Source organism: Ambystoma mexicanum, chromosome 6q, assembly GCF_040938575.1.
Source record: "Ambystoma mexicanum isolate Mex_15411 chromosome 6q, UKY_AmexF1_1, whole genome shotgun sequence".
Taxonomy (NCBI): Eukaryota; Metazoa; Chordata; class Amphibia; order Caudata; family Ambystomatidae; genus Ambystoma; species Ambystoma mexicanum.
This window is the reverse complement of record NC_090937.1, coordinates 1,522,442,062-1,522,461,957: the sequence shown is the minus strand read 5'-3', so window position 1 is coordinate 1,522,461,957 and position 19,896 is coordinate 1,522,442,062.

Below are 19,896 nucleotides of genomic sequence, written 5' to 3'. Positions count from 1 at the left end.
CCCAGTAATGAGCAACAACGTGCCGGACCCAACTAGGCAACGCATGCCCACATGCCCAACAGGGGCACAACTGATAATAGACCGCCAGCATAGGCATTGCAGCTGAAGTGGGGGTCGCCGCTGCCGTGTACCCAACTTAGCTTATAACTTGGTGCAAAGCACCACAATACATTCAACAGCAATTTATGTCTAGATTGCAATAGAAACATTATAATGCATTGTAACATGCAAAAGAGTCCTGATGATTACGACATGGATGGTAGTTAGGGGCCTGCAGGGGGGATGGGAGGCCCGGCACTCCACCCGGTAACTTAGTTGTGGCGATGAGGTGCGGGGTGGCACCCGACGCAGGCCAGGATGGCCCCAGTCTATAGTACATCAGGCTCGGTTGATTCACCATGGTGGTGGATCGGGGGGGGGAGAAGGGTCTTTTAACAGTGATCATGGTTTTGCCCTGTTGACCCCATCTCTGGTAGCAGGTAACCATTGCTTTAGTTGTTGTCCATTAGGTCATCTGCCGGATCCCCAAGCGGAATCTGTGATTCGATGAATTTCATTGCTTCATCCGGAACCGTAAAAAAGTAAAGTTTATTATGATAGGTAAACTTCAATTGTGCCGGGAAGAGCATTGCGTATTCGATTTTCCTCTCCTTAAGCATCTTTTTCACACCATTGAAGTGCCTGTGCTCCATCTGGACCCCCACGGAGCAATCTGGGAAGATTCTGACAATTTGTGAACCCAATATCAATTCTCCTTTCTCTCGTGCTAGCCGAAGTATGTGATCCCTATCTCTGTAGCAGAGGATCTTAGCAATTATTGGCCTGGGAAAGTTGCCAGGTTTGGGGCGGGGGCCCAGCGCCCGGTGTGCACGCTCAATCGTGAAGAATGAGGAGAGCTGAGGGGTATCCAGGAGGTCCTTGAGGAGATTTTCGACAGCCAGTTCCATCTTGCCCTTGAGGCCGGACTCCGGAACACCCACAATGCGGATGTTGTTCCTGCAGGATCTAGACTCTAAGTCGTCACACTTGGCCGCAACCTGTCTCATATCCCGCACCAGTTCCGTGACTGTGGTCTGTAGGGCAAGCACTCCGTCCTCATTGACCCCAATCCTGCTTTCCGCCTCAGTTATCCTGGTCCCGTACTGGTCCAACTTGGTTCTCAGGGAGGCCACATTGGCGTTAATGTCGTCCAGTTCTCATGAAATGAGGCAAAGTTCTTTGCCATGGACTCCATCATCAACGTGAGGTAGGGCTGAGAGGGGTCTGGCGGTGGATCTATGTCATCCTGGTTCGAGGAGGAGCCTTCCTGCTTGGGCCTGGGTGTCGATTTGGTGAACTTGTCCATAGTCCCAGCCTTGGTGACCCCACGTGATCTGTTCGACATGTAATAGGTGGTTAGTGGTGTAGACTGGAGCAAGCAGATGTGGCCCGTGTAGTTGGAGGGAGCCCCTGCACAATCAACGGGAGCCCCGCTGCAACATCTGCGGCAGCCACCGTGGGAGTGGGGCCGTGGAGACAGGCAGGTCACGGAGCGATAATAAGAGGTGGGAGCGGGTTGTATTGTTGGAGGGTAGTGGTGCTCCGGGTGATAGAGTCAGGCACTGGGTCCCAGGCAGGGGGCGATCCAATTGGGTCACAATATGGGATTAGGGGAGCAGCCCCCCGACACGATAGTCCAATGTGGAGCTTTGCGAGATCTGCCGAGAACCAGGTGCAAGAAAAGGGTACAGGGACGAGATGGATGAAGAACTTATGCGAGGGCGAATCCAGGTAGGGGTGTTGAGGTTCTTGTGATGCCGACCAGTGGGGGCCAGCGCAGTACCGACCAGCCGGGTGAACAAAGGGTGGTGCCCTGCCTCATGGACCCCGGGTGTAGAGCCAAGAGAAGGTATAAAGCTCACCGCAGGTCTCCACAAAGATCATCAACATAAGTGTAGGCAGCCCCTGACTCAATCCCACAGCCAATGTCTGTGTCCGTTTGCATGCGCAGGCAGTATGCTCCCTCAAAATCATGGTTATAGCGGAAGTATTGGGCTGCCAAGGCCAGAGCACCCAGAGGTAGCACCAAAGTTAAGCGCTGGTGCTCTCACCCCACGGCCGTTGTGCAGATGCTGGAGGCCTCACAGGGAGCAAGGGCCACTATGCAGGCCCGGATGGGAATGCAGCGAGAGAACAGATCAGCAGATCAGCTCCCCCTGGGCCACACAGTGCAGTCCCGGCCCCAGGTACAGGGGGGTGAGGTGCACGCGTAGAGGAGATGAGGGGCCAGCTCAGGTGAGAAGTAGGAAACAGTCAGGCCAGGTGTCGGAGGAGGGGGTGTAGAGAGCACAACAGATGCTGCACCAGATGTCAGCTATGCAGGGAGAAGGGTGCAAATGCAGGATTGTGCTGTAAACCACTGATGTTGGCGGATAATCAACAGTTGGGCACAGAGCTCCAGAGCTAGGCAGCAATCGGGCTGGTGGATAAATGGCAAATGGCAGGAGGATTGTCCAAGCAGGTCTCTGAATGTGTATGTAGTAGAATGCTTGCTAGGATCACAACGTAGCACTTAATGGAACAGCTGCCCGCACCCTGGCGGCACCGTGTGCACTATGGGATCAGGTCCCAATTCTGCGAGAGGCACTGTGCGTTACCTCGAGGAGCAGCACATCGCAGAGCGAAGCGGGCACCGACAGGATATGCAATTGTGCTGGGGTCTGCCCCCGCAGCTGCGGGCTGCCCAGCGGGCCTGGGCCATGTAATGGTGGCTGTGGCACACAGGGGCCCAGGCCCGCTATGAAGCAGGAGCGCAGACACCAATCCCAGTCTGCTGCCCAAGAAAGAATGTCTCAACTGGCGCCAGGAGTGAGTCGGCCGTGTCTCCCCACAGCCCAGCCACTGCCAGAGAGGACTTGAGAAAGTGTCAATGAGGTGTGGGCATCAGGCCAGGGCCCAGAGGACTACGCGGCAGGCACAGTTCTCTCCCTCTCAGAATCCACCTACTTATAGAAGGGCCACGCACGGCCTTCCTCAGCAGTGGCGAGCAGGTCCAAATGTCCCAGGTCCGTCACGAGGACCAGCAGGTCTAGTCGGGCGACCACGCCACTCCCGGCCAGGGCCCAGGGGGGGTGCAGGGCACCACACTGTCACCGGCGCCAGACGGAACGAGGCACAAGCCCCAGTCAGCCCCCTCAGCCCGGGGCGGCAGTCAGATCGGCCTCAGCGCAACCGCGCAGTCTCAGCAACTGCCGCGCAGCACCGCAGGCCGTGGTCTCCAGGTCTAGCAAGCGGGAGGAGGGTGGCCACCTGTATCCCCCGCAGCAACAGTGCTCAGTGGTGAAAGAAAACTTCGGTTGGCGGCCTGCACCGAGCCACGTCACCAGGGGGGCTGTCCAGCAGGTCCAAGCAGCTCAGGGCCCAGCCAGCCGTCAGCTCTGCCCTACACAGTGCCGATGTTCAGGAGGGCATAACTCGGGCACGGCACTCTGATTCTTGTCAGGATTCAGGACAAATGTGCTACAGATTGAGTGCAATGTGTGGCAGTAATTATGGATGAATTGCTGCAAGGTATCCACCGTTGTAATCGGATTAGCGTTGGCACATCACAGAGCTCTCCAGCTAAGCAGTCATTACAAAGGCTGCTCAACAGCGCCCCAGATTTTTGCTTTTTTCTAACTTTTAGATGCATTTTTGTTTTGGAGGCAGGAACCATTTTTCATATCGTACGATCCTTCAACACCTCTATCAATCGCTGAATCAGTAATATTGATTGTTTCAACCACCAAAGAGGTATTTGACGTGGGTCCTGACTCCACCTCCAGAACTTGCACTGCTGACTGATGCGCCTCTGGGACTTTCACCAGAGATGTACTCATTGCCTTGATCAGATTAGCATCCTTCGTCATACCAGCAACCATGATAGAGTGCTCAATGCTTTCAATTATTATGTTTAGCAGACCCTGAGGACCCCTCAGAGCTGTGGGCTTCCTTCAAAGGAACACGCATGCATGGGTCAGTGCAAGACAACACGTCTTTATTGCACACCGGTGTACAGTTAACTGATCTCTCCTTCACGGAAACCCCCTCCCTAACCCAACATCATTTCCCTCTGTCCTGGCTCAAACATGGGTCTTCCCCTCACAACGATGAGGGAGAGCTACACGCCCTAATCAACATCATGACATCTTGCCCCTTTTTAACATGCAAGCTTAACTTTTATGCAGCATCGTTGAGCTTGCGATGGTAGACTGGGCACACTCATACGGGGTGAGCCATCCAATTCTACGCCGCTGGTCTCCTCTTCCAATTGTTCTCCTTCTCGTAGAAAAGAGTCATCAGGTAATGGATCACTTTGGTCACCTCGAAAATATTCCCACTCAGGCGGTGTCATGCCGTGAAGCTTCTTGAAGTGGGAGGAGTTCCGCATTATCGAGTTGTGCTGTTCACTGTGAACGGGTTTCATGGTTGATTTCTTGTTCGTTACAACCAGCCATTCCGGTGCAAATGTGGGCTTATCTTTCCTCGTTCTTGGTTGACGCACAAGTACTTAGTCTCCTATTTCTATGTCAGCCTTCTTTGATCCTCGACAGGTGTCTGCTCGTGCATTCATCTTCCTTTTCTCCTCTTGGTCTCGAGTCTTGGCTTGTTGTTCTAATAGGCCTGTGGGATGCTGTGCTACACCTTCTGGTAGCTGGGTTTGCACAGTTCTTTGGAACATAAGGTTGGATGGGCAGACTCCCATGGTGCTGTAGGTAGCGTGTCAGTATTCACGCAGGAGTTGATACAGGGCTTGCTCTAATGGCTTGTTGAGGATGTTGGCCACATGCAGTGCTCTTTTGACGTTGGCCATAAACCTCTCGATGATGCCATTAGCTTGAGGCCATCGTGGTGTTTTTCTCCTGTGTTTGGAACCCCATATACTGTGCAAAATCTGCAAAGTACTGGCTGGTGAAGGGTGGGCTGTTATCTGACTTAATGACATTTGGGATCCCATATGTTGAAAGCATGCAGTCATGGGCTGATATGACGCAGGTCGTTGATGTGGATTCTATCAATTGAGCACCTGGGAAGCATGAGTGCTTGTTGTTCAGTACTAGTATGTACGCTCCATTTTGTAGCGGGCTGAAGAAGTCCACAGCCAACTCTTCTCATACCACTTCAGGAAGAGGTGAAATTTGCAGTGGGCTGGGATGACCGGGTTGGGCCACTTGACAGCAGGTGTTGCATCGACTACTACCCTGGCGTCCAATTTGGGGAACCATACCTTCTGCCTCAGGAGACTTTTCATGGAGACTGTCCCCCGGTGGCCCTAATACGCTAGCAGGACCCTTCTCTCTCTTAGCGTTCCAGGTAGCACCATCTTGCATCCTTTCATGATGATGTGGTCCTCATCAAGCGTTAACTCATCCTTGACTAGTTTCAGGCACTATATATCTTCTTTCACATGCTCCGACTCACCTTTTGCTTGAGTCTTTATGTGTTTCATCTTCCCGGTTTTGATGCAGTGGGCCACGATGAAGAGGCCAGGGTCTCATTCGGATTCCCTCAAGAGGGTTGTCGAGTCTACAGTCAGGGGTTGTAGGTGATGTATCACATAGTTTATCTACGCATCCGTAATGGAGGGGCTCTCATGCGCTGGTCCTGTGGGCTGTTTTCACGGGTGCCTTCCTTGCCTGGCTGATGGATGATGTCGGATTTCTAGTCTTGCAGTCTTGCAAAATCAAAATCGTCCAGAGGGCCTGGTGGTCTTTTATAACGGTGAAGGCCTTGCTGTATAAGAATAGGTGGAAAAATTCACATGCCCAGACGATGGCCAGGCTTTTCTTATCTTCCAGGCAGTATGCCTGTTCCATGTATGTGAGACTCCTGCTTGAATACGCTATGATGAACGTGTCAATCGAGTCTGTAGGATCCAGTTGCATCAGTATAGCCTCTAGGCTGACTGGGCTAGCGTTAACTATCACTTCTGCTTTCCTCTCTGCATTGAAATACGCCAGGTCTTCGGCTTTATGTATGTTATTGTGGATGGTTTCGAAGGCGTGCTGACAGTCCGGAGACCACTCAAACGGCTGGTTCTTCCCTGTGAGTAGTCGGAAGCTGGTGCTGATGCTTGCATAGTCCTGGAGGTGCCTTGAGCAGTAGCTCACAAGCTCTAGGAACAAACAAAGTTCAGACACAGTCTATGGTGGCCTGGCAGTGTTCAGTGCTGCCACTTTGTCAGATTCGGGTCGCATCCCCTTCTCCGAGAATATGTGTCCGAAGAATCTGAGCAAACCCTTCTGGAATTCGCATTTGCTTTTGGTAAATGTTAACCCGCCACTTCGAGTGCCGCGCACACTCAGTGGAGTGCAGCATTGTGTTCTTCTTTGGACTTGTTGAATACCAGGACATCCTCTGAATAGTTGAGGCAGTTCAGAACAAGCCATATGACCTTAAAGATCTTGCCTTGAAAAATGTCTGCTGCGGACAAGATACCAGTGCTGAGTCACTTGCATTGGAAAAGACCAATGTGGTTATGAAGGTGGTGAAATATCGTCACTCAGGAGCAATTTAAAGTTGGTGGTAGCCTTTTGTGAAGTCTAGAATTGAGAAGAATTGTGCGCCGTGTAATAGGTGGATCATATCTGTTATCTGTGGTGTCTGGTGACTTTTACACTGTATAGCCTGATGGAGCCGTTTGCTGACTTCTTGGGGACGGGCACTATCGCCGATACCCAGCGACTGGGTTCTGTCGCCGGTTCAAAGACTTGTTGCTTCAGCAATTTGTTGATCTCTTCTTCAACCTGCCTTTGTATACTGATTGTTATGCCCCTGTAGTGTTGGGCAACAGGCTTGATGTCGGGGTTGATGTGCAGTTGAATCTTGTGATTTCAGAGTTTCCCCATCCCTCTAAATAATTTTGGGAATGCCGTTTCAATGTCCTCCGGCCTCACATTTTTGTATTTGTGGGCCATCAGTTGGTACACAATGTACATAAGGCCCTTGTCCAAAGCAGTTTTGAAACTGAGGATGCAGCCACTATTTACTTCGGTCTTGAGCATGTGTAGTTGGATTTTTGCTGCATGTGACTTGTGAGTGCATGTGGTGGGGATGACTCTGTTGCATGGTAAAGGTGAGGTTGATCCGTAGGGATACACATCAAAGATGGATCGCATGGGTTTTGGAGGCTGTGGGAGTTCCTTGTAAGCTTCTTCACTTATGATGTTAACCCTTTATCTATGAGGAATTCCAGAGGAGTGTCGTTGACGTGCAGTATGAGTGTAGGGCTGTGTTGCTTTGCCGTGATGTTGTTTAGCGTCCAGACATATTCCTTCTTTCGTTGGTCATCACCTGAAGATACAGAGTCACAACTGGAGGGTAACGTCATTTCGATTTATCGGACGTACCATCTGCGAGCCCAATGTTTACCCCACGGACGGCCTGTGGTCTTCTCGTCTGCGGCATCTGCTGTATTCCCTCTCATCCCGCCTGTGTCTTCTCGGTTCACAATCAGGCCAGGTGTCATGTGAGCTCTCCTGTGTCACCTTACGCTGCTCCCAGTGTGATCTCCAGCCTTCTGAGGGCAAAGGTGTGTTTTTGCAAACAGCGTGAAAATTGTTTTGCCACCGCAAGTGGCGCATTTCGCCTTAGTGCCAGTCATATTCTGGTGTGAGGATATTAATAGCTGCATTTAAAGCCTGTGGTGTCAGTTTGCCTGGTCGAGCTATTTGCAGCAGTCATTAGTTTGTTGACGGTCTTGCATTCGATCCCTTTGGGCTGTATCGTGACTTTGCTCAGGTTGTCCAACTGTGATTCTACCACTGCATCCATGGGTGCAAGAGCCAAAACTTTCTCCAGTGACCTCTGCTTTTGTATTAGCTTCTTTCTAAATGCCTGATTTGTGACCGGAATGCCTCCTCGTTGGAGTAAATGTGGAACTCACAGTGTTTCAGCTTTATCTGTAATCTCATGACAAAGTTGTCTAGGGATTCTCATTTGTCTTGTCGTGTCGTATGAAAGATGTGTCTCTCTTAATAAACGTTAGTGTTAGGTGCAAAGTATTCAGTTTCATGTGCAGGTCCTGGAAGTAGCTGTTTCAAGGTGGAGTAGTTCTCCCATGCTATCCCTGACCGCAAGTCCAACCACCATGGATAATGTATTCTTTAGCCCTGTGTCGTTGGTGAACCCCATGGCTCCTACATAAAATTTGAAGTGTGGCCCTAGGTTGCTTGTATTATGCAGGTCAAATGCATGCATTAGGTGCAATACTTGTGTCCCTCCGTCTGAGTGCAGGAGGGGTCCTGAGGCACTGCAATCCTGCTGTGGAGGCAACTTTGTCTCCCAGCATGTTGTGTGCAATTGCCCCTCTTTCTCCACTGGGGGGATCCTCCTATGCAAATGCCCCTCTTTCTCCACTGGGGGGGGTTCCTCCTATTGCTGCCGGTCTGTGCGCTCTGGAGGATGTCCCGTTGTGCACACGGAGTGGCAGTGCTGTTTGGGGCTGGCTGGCACTGCATGCAGATGTCCCCCACCCCTTCTCCACAGTACCATGTGAAAAAGGGCAGGTGAGTCCTTCAGATGGCACCTGCATCGGGAGGTGTGCCGACAAGCATTGGATGTGCCCGATGTCACCCTCCTGGACTGCAACTCCTGGAATGCACTGTTGCAGCCTCTCCAGCCACGTGGGCATGTGTTGCACGCCACCGTGGGCATCGCCTGGTGGGCTGTTTGTGCTGGGTTCGCCTCCCCCACTTGGGAGTAGTGATGGCTGGAGCGTTGGTTCTGCTCGGAACCCGTTCGTCACCAGTGTAATGTCTTAACTTCCTCAGACACCGAGGACCACTTGGAGTTGGGGGCCTCCTTCAAAAGACCACACATACATGGGACAGTGCAAGACAACACGCCTTTATTGCACACCAGTGTACAGTTCAGTGAACGCCCATTCCCGGAAACCCACTCCCTAACCCAACATCATTTCCCTCTGTCCTGGACCAAACATGGGCCATTCCCTCACAACGATGAGGGAGGGCTACACACCCTAATCAACAACAAGACACACACCCATGGTAATCAACTGGTCATCTCCAATGATGGTATAATTTACACCGTTTTCTGCATTCCCATTAATGTTCACTCCCGTCACCATACTTGAGTCGCTCATCATTTCCGAGTCTGGTTTACAGGGCAAGTAATATGCATGAGATGCAGGTTTTTTATCCTTACCTGCCATTAACTGCAAATAACTGCTCACACTGGGAGGTGTTTAATGGCTGGGCTTGTCAATTACACACCACAGTGTAACCCTGTAACAGGACCCCAGGGGTACAAAATCATCTTGCCACATAACATGTGTTCAAACTGTACAGCAGGCGCTGCATATAACTGTGCACACTCGCCGTACCTCTCTGCGAGCATTCCACACTAGGTGGTGTTCCTATGAAGGCTGGGTTTGTCAATTACACACCACAGTGTAACCCTGTAACAGGTCCCCAGGGATACAACATCTTCTCACAGCGGAAAACATGAAAACTGAACAGCAGGCACTGCACATAACTTCTCACATGCACCACTCTACACATGCCCTGAGAATAGTACAGGTTACAATGTTGTAGAAGGGTGCTCAGTTCGCTCCATCACTTTAGTGCAAGAGATGTATGCAAAATACATAAATAAATACAGGAATAAATAAATAAAAATTACCAAAATCACCAAGTACATCGTTTCTCTGTGTGGTCATAGCAGCCAAGCAGCCTGAGGTCATGAATGAAACCTTTAGCAAAAGAATGTTTTTCACAATGCATGCAGGGATGTGTAGTTTAATTCTTCTCATTAAAAGCATCGGCAACATATCCCAGCATGTGCTTAACCAGGGCTTTCTGAGATTGTCACACATGGCCTAGTGTCACTGAGTAGCTGGTGTTCAATTCCCCACATGAACAAGATAAGTTCCCAATTAGGGAACTCCCGTCCCCTGCACACTATCTAGGGCTACATAGCCAAATATTTCTAGGTCTGTTATTAAGCATTCATGCTCATTGTTCATAAAGATATAATATGACAATAACTCATTTTAAATATCACAAAGTAATAACAATAATTTCTTCATGGTGTACAAAATAGGCCTGCACCTTGGTATTTTGAATTTTTCAGGATTTATTGTTCCGAACACAGTTGCCCAACGTGTTTTGAGAAATGTTCTCTTCTTCAGGGGCTAATTATGAAATCATACTTTAAATCTAATTAAGAAAGATTCAACATACATCTAATTTAGAATCTTTTGAACACAAACTGTTCACATATATCAAGAGAATTTTTTTGTCTAGGAGAAAATGTAAAGGAGATACAAGTTACTTGTGTAAGTTAGTGACCAAGGAAATTATAACCGTGAAAGGTTGACCATCATCATTACATAAAGAGATAAAGTGACAAATATCATCAATATTGGTTTTAAAAGACACATACATTATTAAAGAATTGATTCTACATAATTGTTGCCAATTCACATAACATGATGTTAGAATGTTTCCTTAGGAGGTTGATATTTATGCTAATTCCCCCTCCTGCTACCTTTAGGTGATACCAAACAGGAAGAATCTGTGTAGGCCATATTATTGTCTAGTACTGACAATGATCTTACTCTATTGCTTTTTCATAAAAGTAGATCAATATGGGTTTTACTCAACGGTAGGTTTTCACTCAACGGTAAGTGTTCACTTGGAAACGTTTCATCAATGATATATTTTGGATCTGGCAAGAGACTGAAGAGGAACTACAACCATCTTTTGAATATGTGAACAAATGCCATAAAGGCATCACCTTTACCTTGGAATTGCTTGACCTAACATTCATTTCTTGGTCAATCACAACAGGTGATTTTCTAAGTCATTCAAATTCTTGCTCCGGAGAGACAAGTTTACTGAAACAGAGGAAAAAAAGTATACATGGTTCTCTGAGGACATTTTAAAATTGTGACACGTCAAGAGAACCTGTGAGAGGGTGTGGTGCTCAGACCAAACTTCAGATAACAAAATTCCTACAAATGATCTGCCCATCATTACAATAAGGTGATTCTTCAATGCTAATCAGCTTACTTATAATTCAAGGGTAAAGAACGCTATCTCCAGCTCTAAAGAACATTTCACTATCTTGAAAGTGCCGGATGGCAACAAGAATAATAGAATCACTGCTGAGAAAAGTGATTCTTGGTGTCAACAGATTCAAAATGCAATGATGATCAAATTCTTGATCCATCAGTCAAACATTAGGACAAAACAAACCCTGTACGGATGTTTGGCTTCCACTGGAGGCTCTATTTCTCCCACATCACTGTGAGATTCCACTTTACTTTTAGGCAGCTGTTGGAATCCAAAGTTCATAACATCATCAAAGGCATGAAGCCTACATCTTGCAAGTGTGATATCTGCCCGGCAGATATAGTTAAATAATCTCTTGATGTCCTACTTCGTTTACTCACTAAGCTGGTCAATGCCTCATTTCTCGCACATACCATACCATCCCTGCTACACTGAAGGAAGCTTGGAGCACTCCACTATCACAAAAAGTGTCATTGGATCCTTCAGTGGCGAGTAACTATCGTCCAATAACTAATGTCCCATTTCTTTTGAAGATCCTGGATTGTATGGCTTATATCCAGGTCCAGGATTACCTTGAATCAAATAGGTCTGTACTTGCCTGTGCCTTCATTAATTTGAGACTTGACTATTGCAATAGTCTTTTTGTTGGCACCTGCAATTCTAGCATCCAAAAGCTCCAAGTGCCTGGAACTCCTTAGGTTCTGGTCTCAAGACAATCTTGCAGCTACCTCAGTTTAAACAAGCTCTGAAGATCCATCTCATCATCCCTGACCGATTGCCTTCAGACTTTCTTTTTGTGTTCTGTTAGTTTTGTTGACTCTTTTCTGTGTACTCTGTGGCCTTTGAGCATTTGTCTCTATATACAAATTAAATAAGTACATCAATAAAAAGAAATCAAAGATTCTGTGAGGTCAACAATATGGTAGATGGACTGTATTCCTGATGAAAATGTGGTCTGGAATCTCAGGATTGAGGTTGTGTCAAGGCGCGATTCCTAACAAGCCCCTTTTACACCCTTTGCTGGCATCTTCATCCTCTCACATGATACTGGTGTAATTTAAAGACAGTCAGAGACCGGACAGAGGTGCGGTATAATCCTCATACCTTCATGATTAATGCTGAACTAATCACTACATAACTGCAATGACTGTTAGCCTGGACTCAGTAGCTCAGTCCTGATTCTGTCAATGGTTCTGTAATTTAATTTGTGGCTTGTTTATTTTCTCCCTAAGTGGCTGTGCCTTTCAGAGTGATTTGCATTCTTATGGTACTTTATTATTGATGGCAGGTGGATTTCGGACATGGGTGGGCTGTGACATCAAATAAATAAAGACAAACATTGGCAATGCCAACAGTTTGGACCTTTTTGTAGACATGGGAAAGGCACTTGCTAGGCGCTGCCATAGTGGTATTAAATGTCTATTTTCGATGGTAGCATGTGCAAAATGTGGTTAGTACCTGGGCATCTGATAGCAGTGCCTGTCAAATGTCTAATACTTATACACAAGCCACAACTGGTGGTTTTGCTAATTCATGTTTTTAACAGGTCTTCAGTAAAGAAGATTCATAGTGCTTATAACTAGGGTTAAGACATTTTAACTACACCAGTAGGGCATTCAGAATTCCAATTAAGTCCAATTGAGTCATTAACTCCCAGAAGACTGCTTTGACAAAATACTGTCAGGCACTTTGAGTGCAAAGTTTGATGGGAATGTGTGATTAAAGCAAGCTCAATGCTGCCTATTGAAGAGGTATTTTGGGAGGAGCAGTAACTGGGTGGGAATGGCCATAGGGATCAGCATGGTCTTGGGTAGTCAATTGGTGGGCAAATAACCGAACAACACATATAAGCTTTGTGCCCTCCTCATATGCTATTTTTCTCTATTTGTACTCTAATGCAATATTTTTATCTAATTGATGGTGCTAAAGTGTCACCTAGTAGCCCAACCTAAAAAGGGATCACTTCTATGCCTGATAACGAACAACATGTAAAATATAGACCATCATACACTTCATCAAAATGCAGATATTGGAGGAAAGAATGAAAAAACGACCCTATCAAACATCTAGTCAAAGATGATTTCTCTGCTAAAGATGATGGATACAACTTTTACTCTCACAGAGGATGTTGAAGATAATGGCTCTCATTACGGGTTCGGCGGTAACCCTGCCGGTGCTACAGGTGGGTTGCTGCCGGACCCGTAAAAATGTATGGGTGCCTGACTTCCCATTGCCACTGGCTCATTACGAGTCTGGTGCCCGGGTAGTCACGCACAGGTACATTTGTAAATCCCCATTCCCATAGAGTTCGATAGGATTTGATCAGAGTAGGGACACAGAAACATCGGCACCATTGCTAACAGTGCCGGTGGTTCTGTGACGGGTTTGCGTATGGTGAATGCTGCGGATCAGACCTGTCGGGCATAGCCGCATCGGCAGGCAAACTCATAGTTTGCCGGTCCAGAAACAAGGGTGCCAGTGAGCTTACTGGGCACATTATTAAAAACACCAACAACTCACCCTACCCTCACAGGGATTGCAGTGTAGCCTGTGGCCCAAATGGGGCCTGGCTATAAAGGGCTACATGCTTTTCCCTTAAGGGAAAACCTAGAATAAAAGAAACAGACATCAAGGTTTAATAAAAATACTTTATATTATGCAGTTGTGTGTGTTTCATTACTATTATTATTATTATTATTATTATTATTATTATTATTATTATTATTATTATTATTATTATTATTATTATAATATTTATGCAGCGCAGACCTAGCTTCGAGAAACAATAGAGTGCTTTACAGAGGTATACAACAATACATATACAAAACAGAACACTTTACAGAGGTAAACAACAGTACAGATGCATAACAGAGTGCTTTTCAGAGGTAACAACAGAACAGAGGAGCACATAGGAGGGATACAGCTGTACAGGGTGCCGGGTAGGAGAGGGGCGGTCTGTGTCTAGTGATTCAGGTGGTGTGTGGGGAGGCTTAATTGCCTATGTGATGAGGAGGAGATACTCCTTGAAGCAGTGGGTATTGAGTTCTTTTTTTAATTGTAGGAGTGTGGGAACGAGTCGGATGCTGATGGAGAGGAGGTTCCATAGTCTTTATGCTTAAGCATAGAAGGCTTGTTTTCTGGTCCTTTCCTTTTTGCAGTGGTGGATTTCAAGTCTGGACATGTCCTGGCTTCTGGTGGTGCACTGTCCAACAGAGATGCTGAGTTTCTCCGTAAGGTAGATGGGTGATTTGAGAGCAACTGCCTCATCGTTGATGCAGCCAGACTTGAAGGTGATTCGTGCATGCAGTGTGAGCCAGTGAAGATCAATGAGGGCCAGGGTGATGTGGTTGTATCTGCACAGACCCTCGATGAGGCATCTGGCCGAGTGTAAGACACTTCTAAGGGGCACAAGAGAGGATGACGGAAGGCCTGTGGAGAGCATCACCCCCATCCAGGTGTGATAGGACCAGTGCTTGCATGGTGGATCTACAGCTATCTGCAGGAAGGAAGGCCTTTTCCTTCCACAGGATGGAGAGCTGATACCAAGCTGTCTGAGTTTTCTTGTCTTTCTGTGTTTTGAAAAAGAGGTGTTTGAGGAACCCGAGGTACTTGGCGCAGGAGGTGAACTTGGGTATGAAGCCCTCATGGTTCATGGTTGATATCCAGGTCTGAATGTCTGGGTGTTTGGTGTTGTTAGTGAGGAGTAGGAATTGAATCTTGGAAGTGTTGAGCTTCAAGTATGCACTGGATGTCGTAGACTGGGTCAGCAAAAGGCAGGTTTTGAGTATGTGCCTGTCCTTGATGGAGTCAATCTTGAGGTATATCTGTGTGTCATCAGTGTATTGGTGGATATGGGTGTCGTTTGTTTCTACAAGGGCTCTCAATTGAAGATCACTTGGTATAGGATGGAACCCTGTGGGACTCCACAGGTGACAGGTAGCATTGGTGATCTAGAGGAATCCATCTGAACAAAATTCTGGTGGTTAGTGAGGTTGGATATGAACCAGCATAGCACAAGGTCACTGATCCCAATGTACCAATATAGGGTGTTCATGAGAGACTCATGGTCTACTGTGTTGAAAGGGACTGAGAGTTTGAGTACAACCAGGAGGCAGGGGTGGGTACTGTAAAGGATGTTGAGGGCTTTGTTGACCACCTCTAATGTGACCGTCTTCATGCTACATCTGGGTCTGAACCCGATCTGGTAGGAGGAGATTGTTGGTGTCGAAGTGTTGCTTCATTTGTGTGGATATTCTTGATGATCTTACTTAGGAAGAAAAGATGGGTGATGGGGTGATATATATCTAGGTTATCAGGATCCAGAGTGGGCTTCTTAAGTAGAGGGAGGATTTGTGCTGTCTTTAGGGTCAATGGGAAGATGCCTTGAGTTAGGAAGCTGTTCATGATCTCCAGGTAGGGAAGCAGAGCTTCTATGGGGAGGGTCTTTAGTATGGATGCTGGGAGGATGTGGTCTGTATATAATGTGGCTTTGAAGGTGGGCTTTTGATTCAGAGCTGGTGTCTAAGTGCTTGCAAATCCTGACGCTTTTGTTGAAGAAGAAGATGTTGATGGGGGTTGATTTATCGATGAGTGTGGTATGGCAGGGTCAAGTAGTGGGTTCACAAAGTGCTTCAACACTTTGATGACGTTCTGCTTTTGTTGTCAGCTTCTTCTATGGTGTTTTGATAGTAAAAGGGCTTTGGTGTGTCTATTAGTTGTCATCCGGTGATTCAGAGTTCCTTGAGGAGGGCCAGGTCATATACAATCCTGGAGCAGCACCAGGTTTTCTCTTGTTTCCTGATGACTCTTTTACTGAGGTTGAGTTCTTGTGTGTACCAGGGTGCTGATGGTTTTGGTTTATAGGTGCATTGTTTCAGAAGTGCATGTTTAATGAAGAAGGCTGATAGGGTGGCAGTTCAGTTGGGGTTGTTTGGTCCATGTGAAATGGAGGTTGGCAAGGTCTTCTGTGAGAGCTTCCACCGGGAAGTTCTAGAAGGACCTGAAGGTTTGTCTGATGGGTTTCTGCTGGAAGTGCTTGGCTGGGGTGGTGTGAAGAATGTTCAACAGCACGGCCAGGTGGTCAGGCCAGTCAAGCGGGAGAGGAGTGCTGTAGTGGAGCAAAGGTAGTGCGATGATAATTAGGTCAAGGATGTTACCTTTCTCGTGCGTTGGGTCTTTTGTGTGCTGTGTGAGGCTGACGGTGTCCAAAATACTGAGGAGAGCTTCCTTCATTGGTTTGGTGGCCTTTTTGCCTGGGAGGTTGAAGGTGCCTAGGAAGATGTTGTTGGCATGTGTGAGGGACATGGTGGTGACCAAGTCGGTGAAGTCTCTGATGAAGGCAGTGTTGGGTTTCGGTGGTCTGTAGATGAGATGGAAGGTGACTGTGTCAAACTAGGAGAGTGGAAAGAGCAGGAGAGGACTTCACAGGAACCAATGTTGTCAACATCAAGTTTGGTGCAGGGCCATGAGGTCTTGTTGCTGACTGCAAGGGCTCCACCTGTCTTGTTCAGCCAGTCTCTGTGTTGGATGCTGTAGCCGTTGGGGACAAGGACATGTGGGTGGAGGTGGGTGTCAGCCAGGACTTGGTGATGAAGATGGCGTCAAGGTTGTGTGTAGTAATGAGGTCTGCGATGTCTGCTGCACAGTGGTCGAAGTGTAAGAAAAGAAGTAGTGGAATTATGTTCCCTGCTGGCCTGCCCCGCTCTTCACAAACCCCATTGCCCGTTCCTCTCCAAACACAATACAAACCCCCAAACACATTTACCTTCTGTTTAAGGGAATGTTTAGTGCAGTGCACTGAAAGTGTAAGTTTCATCTTCTTCCTACACTGTTATTTTAAAACGAAACAGTTTCTTTTTAAAATAAAAGTATAGGAGCTGTAAAACTTAATTAAAAAAAGTAGAGGAGCACCGCTCCCGACCGCTCCCACCCACTTCGACCACTGCTGCTGCATGGTTAATAGCTGAGCAGACATTGGTGAGCATCAACTTCCATGTTGACTTGGGACTTTGAGGGGTTGCTGATGTGCTTGAGGTTGATTATAGGTGAGATTGCTGCATTGTTGAGTCCATGCCTTAGAAGAGGGGCAATGTCATTGAGGTAGGAATTGCCTGGTGATGATGGGTATGGAGAGAGAAAACACATGTTGGCACATGCGTACCTGTTGTCTGAGCAGGGATTCAGGCCCGAGATCCTCCTGGTCCAGATTGGTCCAAACAGGTATTGTCCTTTTCTTCATCTGCCCTTCTCTTCAAATGTCCGGATAAATGACACCCTTTTTCTAAGTGCTGAGAGCAGAAAGGAAGAGGCAGGGCTAAGAAGGTGCATGGGGCTTATGCCACATAACCTAGATCCACTTGAACCTGCTCACCAACTGCATAGGAGGGCTGCTTAAATAGGGGGTAGTAGCTAATAGTTACAGCCCACAATGGGACTAGATGGAATGTTGGAAAAAGTGGTGCATGTTACCCTCTGCAGCTAGTGTCTCCTTCTCACTTTTATAGTTCATTCAAAGTTTGTTGAACATGGTTCAAACTTGCCACTCCTGTGATCTCATTCAACACAGCCCGGTTCTTATCTGGTCGACCCTCGACTCACCGGCTGTGATAAACCACTTTGCTCTTCTCTCTGGTGTCAAGGCCGGTACCACCAGCGCGATTGCTTCATTCACTCCTGCTTATCGGTATAGGCTTGCCCCATGTACCATTAATATCTGCTGCAGTTCAATTGTGCAATTGTTTGCAGTCCTAGACTCTCTTTCACTAAGGTTCCACCGGCCTGGGATGAAAAGGGCAATGTCACTTCTATCCTTCTCAATACATGCCACCTTTCTCCTCCTCTTGAACTGCAGTGCTTGTTTAACTGTCTCATTGTGCTCATCGTGCTGTCTGCTGTGCTCGACTTGCTCGTATTGATTTTTCCTGCTCCACCTTTTATCCCTGTGAGGCAAATGAAAGGCCGTCAGGTGTGTGTGATTTAAGTCAATTGTTTGAATTTTCCTGACCGTTGTGTCGGGAGATATCAGCTAACAGTTTTATTACAAGTTCGTTGTGCAAGAGTGTTCGTGTCAGAATGGGGGGAAGTTAAAGAATTTGAATATCCTACGAGATATGATGGGCAAGGTTTGTGAAATGGACGAGAACTACCAATATTGTAAACAGAACATAAGGGATGTTGGGAATTGTAAGTGTTGGTCGCTTTCGACTGGGAGTCCAGAAAGTGACAATCGGAGAGATGGGAATGATAGGTTTAGCGGGGTAAACAGGAATAGCTGGGACTGTAAAATTAACAAGGGGGATTGTGGACTGTAGCAGTTTGTCTGAGCTGGTTGGGAGTGCGGAGAAACATAATAATCAGAGGGATGGGAAGAAGAATGAGTGGGATTCTGGGAGATGGGGTTCTCAAGGGTAACGGGGTTCCCAGTTGATCTATCAGAATTGTCTGGGTCCAGGAGTTTGTTAAGGGAGCTTTTTTGGGGCGGAAGGGAGGTAGCAGTGGAGGTAGCAATGGAATATCCAAAGAAGATCTCCTGGAATTCCTCCTTCTCTCCTTCTTCCGCAGTAGAGTACAACACCTCACCTGGGGCACACCCCCAGGCATACCCCTGGGCTCCCCTTCCCAGGTGATCCTCCCCCACTGGTCCACTCCCAGGAACTGAATCCAACAGCAATGGACGTGTCGTGTCCACCTGGATAAGGGATTCCTGGGCTCTACTCGGGAGAACACCCCTAGGATTCTCAGAGAGCCACCAGCCGAAGAAAGAGATCTGCCCCCAACTCTCTGCTTGGAAAAGCGTTTGACCCTCAGAGAGTTGAAAGTGGATCTGAGGAGAGCTCAAGAAGGGAGATGTTTAGGAAGAGAAAGTTGGAGGTAGTGTCTTCCCAGGCCCCAGAAAGCCTTGTGGATGATGCAAAGGGTCTTGAATTTGATCTTTGTCGCCACAGGGAGCCTGCAAAGAGATTTCCAATCTAGAGAGATATGATCCCTGGGCTTGAGCCCAAGGACAAGTTCTACATAATTTGTAGAGGTATGCAGATTTAGAAAGAGGTGGTTGCAGTGTTCTAGCCTACAGAGGACCAGAGCTTTGGAGAGAGCGAGCTTGTGGGGGAAAGTGAGGAAAGGAAATATACCTTTGTGGAGGTGCAGCTGATAGTTTGACTTCTTAGAGACCTCCCAGATGTGAGGAGAGAAGGAGAGGGTGGAGTCTCACCAAGGTTTTTAGTCTCACAGGTAGAAATAGGAAGAGGGCACAGAGTAGGCGGTCAGAGAGATAGAGGAAAGGAGGGAGCTGTTGTTTCGAAGAGGAGGATCTCAGTCTTACTGTCATTAAGGCAGAGATCATTAGCCATTCCTAAATTGTGGCTAGACAGTCTGGTATGAGAGCAGGGTAAGAGGTGGCTGAGGGGAGCCTGACAAAGACCTGAATGTCATCTGCATAACACTTAAAGTTGGAGCATAAAGTAGCAATGCAGTGGACAAGATGTGTCAGGTAGTGGTTGAAAAGTCAGGGAGAAAGGTGAGACCCCTGGCGAATACCACAAGGAGAGAGATAGAAGAGGGGAAAGACCCCAGTTGGACCTGAGGGTCAGTCAGTGAGAAAGGAGGTCAGCCAGGCCAGGGCTGATCATTTAAACCCAGGTTATCACAGAGGCAATTGAGCAGGATGGCATGGTTGACCGAAACAAAACCAAAAGAAAGATTGAGGAGAATGAGGACAGAAAAAAGGTTAGAGTCAAGGTTAGAGAACAGATCTTCACGGGTGTTCAGGGTAGCAGTTTTCGTGCTTCTGGCAGCGCTGAAGCCATAATGGTGGTCGTGGAGACAACCAACAGATTCAGTGTGC